The following is a 6,314-nucleotide window of genomic DNA, read 5'->3' on the forward strand; positions in this document are numbered from 1 at the left end:
GCTCAAGTGTTGCTAGTGATCATGTTTTCTGGATGTTAAGATATCATTAAGTATAATGATAGTCCTAAAACAAATTTGATAATATGACGTTGGAAGAACGATCATATTGAATTGACCCAACTTGTTTGTTATACTTTGAGATACAATCATCACAAGTCAATTGTTATAACACAAAGGGTTAACATATGCTTTAGTTCCTTAGACCATGAGAGTATCGTAGTCTCTTCTTATCGTACGATGTACTTTGGGGTTTCTCATACATCATCTGTAACACGGTGAACATGCGGTACCCCCATGTTTGGTTTTGGTAATTGATAACAATCTCTATGGACTAATGGTTGCCTTGAGTTATATTTGAAGGATTTGTCCATAGGCTTTTCTTGGGGTACATGTGTTGGTTTCAAGGAGAGTTTGTGTCGACCAAGGTGCTATTCAAGGAATTACCTAAAGATTGGTCTTGTGAGAGGTTGGTCAAGACTAAGTCAAAGAGTGAATCAAGTTGATCAACACACAAAGCGTAGAAGATGTACCGAGAGGGATCAAGTGATCCCATGGTATGGTAAGCATTGTCAATTACGGTTAATGTACTAACCCATGGTCTTCGTGAGAGTTCTTTGTGGGGTTAGGTTGTGGTGTGCACGTTCAAGTGATGCATCATGAAGAGATCAAGTGCTTGAAGATTGCCGTCCATTGTGGTGACAATGGACTTGTGAAGATGTGCCGAAGAGTGGCTCGCCCATAGTGGAGTATGGGGGAGCAATCTACTAGTCTTCACCGAGCCAATGCAATCAAGAAAGGTGGTTCTACTTGAGAAACTCAAGATCGTCTATATCTAGATCAAGTGGAATTTGTGCAAGGCAAAGGTCTGGCCTTGATAGGTTCTCTATTTTACCGATCTCATGGTGGTAGTTTGGAGACCGGGTTATAGGGTCGATTGCCATACTATCAAGGGGGGTTCTCAAGTGAGTAGCTTGATTGTATCGTTCGTAGAGAGCTCAAACCATTGCATGCTTGTATCATCTTTCTTGGTTCTTGTTTGGTTTTCTCCTTGTGAGATTTGGAGCTTATGGTCATCTTCTTGACAAGCTCGAGTTCATCAAAAACGGAGTTCACTTGCTTCTTCTATTGCGTTTTCGACATTGGAGGTTTTATCGGTCTTATTCGAGGAAGGGTTCTCATCTTTTTCTTATGGGACTTTTCTAATTTCCTTCTTATTGTTATTTCTATCAATATTGTGTTAGCCCTTGTCGCTAGCTTTCCAAAAAACTTGGTTTCGCTGAATTCAGAGTCCGTTTGCAGAAGTTGTGTCAGTTTTGGTGTCCTTAAAAAGGCTGCAGCGGCACTACCGCTCATGGGAGCGGTACTACCGCTGGGAGGGGATTTAATTTTTTACTACCACTCTTGGGAGCGGTACTACCGTGGCTACTTCTGCTCCGGACCAAAAAATCGTCCCAAGTCCAGCGGTGGTAGGCACGGATGTATTTTTTTACTACCGCTCGCAAGCAGTAGTACCGGTGCCCTTTGAGGTAGTACCGCTACCCCTAGCGGGAGTACTATGAGGACGAGCGGTAGTACCGCTCTGTGTGGGCTGTGAGCATAACGGTTGGATTTTTTTCCCACCTATAAAAGGGGTCTTCTTCCCCAATGAACTTTATCCTTTAGCTCGTGTTCTTCCCCCATTGTTGACCTTCTTCGAGCTTGCTAACTCTCAATCCCTCCATGGATTCTTGCTAGTTTTTGAGGGAAAGGAGAGAGGAGATCTAGATCCACATTTCCACCAATCACTTTCTCCTCTATGTGAGGGGAACCCCTTGGATCTAGATCTTGGAGTTCTTGGTGTTCTCCTTCTTGTTCTTCCTCTCATTTTCCTCCCGAGCATTAGTTGCTTTGGTGGGATTTGGGAGAGAATAACTTGGGCACTTCGTGTGCCCTTGACATTGCATTTGGTGCATCGGTTTGAGTTCTCCACGGTGATACGTGGAAGTTACAAGTTGAGAAGCTTATTACTCTTGGGTGCTTGGTACCCTTGAGCTTGTTCCTCTTGGGTGCTTGGGCGCCCTAGACGGTTGGTGGTGTTCGGAGCTCAATCATTATGGTGTAAAGCTCCGGGCAATCGTCGGGGTCTCCAATTAGGTTGTGGAGATCACCCCGAGCAATTTGATGGGTACCGGTGACCGCCCCTAAGGGTTGCCAAAGTGTACGGGTTCAGTGACAGCCCCCAAGGGTTGCCATTTGTACGGGTTCGGTGACCGCCCTCAAGGGTCCCTTAGTGGAATCACGACATCTTGCATTGTGTGAGGGCGTGAGGAGATTACGGTGGCCCTAGTGGCTTCTTGGGGAGCATTGTGCCTCCACACCGCTCCAAACGGAGATTAGCATCCGCAAGGGTGTGAACTTCGGGATACATCGTCGTCTCCACGTGCCTCGGTTATCTATTAACCGAGCCCTTTACTTATGCACTTTACTTTGTGATAGCCATATTGTTTCCTGTCATATATATTGCTATCACCTAGTAGTTTATCTTGCTTAGCATAGGTTGTTGGTGCACATAGGTGAGCCTAGTTGTTGTAGGTTTTGTGCTTGACAAATTAACCGCTAGGTTTATTCCACATTTGTTCAAGCCTCAACTGTAATTATTTTAAAGCGCCTATTCACCCCCCCTCTAGGCGACATCCATGGTCTTTCAATTGGTAGCAGAGCCTCATAACTCTTTTTAAGGCTTAACCGCCTAGAGAGTAAGGATGCCGACTAGGGGTTTAGGATTCTCTGACACTCCTAGTTTCGATGGCACAAATTTTGATGTTTGGGTAATTCACATGCTTAATCTCTTTATGGTCATGGACCCAAATTTAGAGCAAATTGTAGATATGGGTTTTTCTCCTCCAAAGGATCCCCAAAGATTATCTTTAGAGGATGAGAAAAACTCTTATCTCAATGCTCAAGTTTCTAATGTGCTTTTTGATGCTTTGAGCAATGTAGTTATATTTCAACTCATGCTGCTCCGGGATGCTCATGAGTTGTGGACAAAGCTACAAGATAAATATGGCGTGTCCAAGTTTGTGGGGATGATTGCTCTCCCTCCACCTCCGGCAGTGTTGTGTTCTCAACTTCTTCTACTTCACCTACATGTGGTTTGCCACAAGATAATGACATGGTGAGTAGTGGTGTTCATTGCAATAATGTTAGTGGGCTTATTGTTGATAATCCTTCATCACTTTCTTATGGCAATACTTCATCTTTGGACTTTAGCACTTCGAGCACTCCAAATGTTTCACATGCTTGTGTTGATAGTCCTTGCATATCATGTAGAAATTGCTTGACTAAATCTCCTGACGATATGCTTGCTATGTCTTGTTGCCATGATAAAAAGGGATCTATTTCCTCGAATTGTTGTGCTAACAATGTAGAGAAAACCCAACACCCGATGGAACAAGATGTGGTCTTGAATGGTGCTTCAAGGGATCCTACATCATCATCTATTGCATTTTGCCTTATGGCCAAGGCTTCAAAGGTATCTCCCACTTTGAATCCCAATATATCTTGTGATGATGTTGATTATGGCAAGAATGATGATGATGTTGATTATGATGAAGAGAATGATAATGTTGCCTCCTTAAAAATTAAGGGGCAAATGATTTTTAAAGCTCTTCTTAATAATAAAATTGCTCGTTCCAACTTCATGGAAATCATGTCTATTTCTATTGAGGGCAATAAATATATTGATGAGTTGGGATCTCATCTTGAGGAGCATGAGGTCACCATTGATAAAATGGAAGGTCATGAGCGTGATTACACTAATGAGATTGTGGACCTCTCCCAAGCTCTTGAACTTGAAAAAACCAACAAGGAATCTCTTGAGGACACTTTTTCTCTAGAATTATATAGAGTGAAGGAATCTCATGATAGAGCTCTTGAGGTGGCCAATGTTTTTAAAACTAAAAATTCTAAGCTTGAAGTTGCTCATGCTAGACTCCTTGAGGATTTTGAGCACCTCGAAAATGGCTCAAGGGTCATTAAGGGTGAGCTCATAAAACTCACCGAGTCTCATGCTCAACTTGAAGCTTCTTATTTAAAAGAGCTTGCCAAGTTGTCCTCTCCTCTTGTTGTTAATGATGACGCTTGTGCTACTAACTCTATTACTTGTGAAGCATCCATTTTGAAGGAGAAGGCTCAACTTGAGTTGATATCTAGAAATTATGGGAAATTGGAAGAAACTCATGAAAAGCTCTCAAGCTCTCATGATGATCTTCTAGTATCCCATAATGTGCTAAAGATAGCTCATGAGGCCATGATTGCTAAGGTAACTGTTGGAAATATGCCCTAGAGGCAATAATAAATGATTATTATTATATTTCTTTGTTCATGATAATTGTCTATTGTTCATGCTATAATTGTATTATCCGGAAATAGTAATACATGTGTGAATACATAGACCACAACGTGTCCCTAGTAAGCCTCTAGTTGACTAGCTCGTTGATCAACAGATAGTCATGGTTTCCTGACTATGGACATTGGATGTCATTGATAACGGGATCACATCATTAGGAGAATGATGTGATGGACAGGACCCAATCCTAAGCATAGCATAAAAGATCGTGTAGTTTCGTTTGCTAGAGCTTTTCCAATGTCAAGTATCTTTTCCTTAGACCATGAGATCGTGCAACTCCCGGATACCGTAGGAGTGCTTTGGGTGTGCCAAACATCACAACGTAACTGGGTGACTATAAAGGTGCACTACGGGTATCTCCGAAAGTGTCTGTTGGGTTGGCACGGATCGAGACTGGGATTTGTCACTCCGTATGACGGAGAGGTATCTCTGGGCCCACTCGGTAATGCATCATCATAATGAGCTCTATGTGACTAAGGAGTTAGTCACGGGATCATGCATTGCGGTACGAAGGTAACGAGATTGAACAAGGTATTGGGATACCGACGATCGAATCTCGGGCAAGTAACATACCGATTGACAAAGGGAATTGTATACGGGATTGATTGAATCCTCGACACCGTGGTTCATCCGATGAGATCATCGTGGAACATGTGGGAGCCAACATGGGTATCCAGATCCCGCTGTTGGTTATTGACCGGAGAGGCGGCTCGGTCATGTCTGCATGTCTCCCGAACCCGTAGGGTCTACACACTTAAGGTTCGGTGACGCTAGGGTTGTAGAGATATGTGTATGCGGAAACCCGAAAGTTGTTCGGAGTCCTGGATGAGATCCCGGACGTCACGAGAGGTTCCGGAATGGTCCGGAGGTGAAGAATTATATATAGGAAGTCAAGTTTCGGCCACCGGGAAAGTTTCGGGGGTTACCGGTATTGTACCGGGACCACCGGAAGGGTCCCGGGGGTCCACCGGGTGGGGCCACCTATCCCGGAGGGCCCCGTGGGCTGAAGTGGGAAGGGAACCAGCCCCTAGTGGGCTGGGCGCCCCCCCCATGGGCCTTCCCCCATGCGCCTAGGGTTGCAAACCCTAGGGTGGGGGGCTTCCCACTTGCCTTGGGGGGCAAGGCACCCCCCTTGGCCGCCGCCCCCACCCTAGATGGGTTTGGCCGGCGCCCCCCCTCCCAAGGGGGCCTATATAAAGGGGGGAGGGAGGGCAGATGATCACAGCCTTGGGCGCCTCCCTCCTCCCCTGCTACACCTCTCTGTCTCGCAGATGCTCGGCGAAGCCCTGCCGAGACCCGCTACATCCACCACCACGCCGTCGTGCTGCTGGATCTCCATCAACCTCTCCTTCCCCCTTGCTGGATCAAGAAGGAGGAGACGTCGCTCCACCATACGTGTGTTGAACGCGGAGGTGCCGTCCGTTCGGCACTCGGTCATCGGTGATTTGGATCACGGCGAGTACGACTCCGTCATCCACGTTCATTGGAACGCTTCCGCTCGCGATCTACAAGGGTATGTAGATGCACTCCCTTCCCCTCGTTGCTAGTATACTCCATAGATGCATCTTGGTGAGCGTAGGAAAATTTTAAAATTATGCTACGATTCCCAACAGTAACATCTAGTGAGCCTCATGTGGATACTAGCACTACTTCTAGTCAAAATGCAATATTGCCATGTGCTAGTCCTTGTAATCCATCTACTCACAATGTTGGTACATCTTGTGATGAATTGCTTTCCTTGCCTTGTTGCTCTAACAATGAAGCTTATACTTCCTCTAGTACTTGTGTTGAGACTAACCATGTAGAGGAAATCAAAGAGCTCAAGGCCCAAGTCACTTCTTCGAAGAAAGACATGGAAAAGAGTCATGAAGGGAAATTCACACTCAACAATATCTTGAGTGTGCAAAAATCCCCCAATGACAAAGGT

The sequence above is a fragment of the Aegilops tauschii genome, chromosome 4 (assembly GCF_002575655.3).
Source record: "Aegilops tauschii subsp. strangulata cultivar AL8/78 chromosome 4, Aet v6.0, whole genome shotgun sequence".
Taxonomy (NCBI): domain Eukaryota; kingdom Viridiplantae; phylum Streptophyta; class Magnoliopsida; order Poales; family Poaceae; genus Aegilops; species Aegilops tauschii.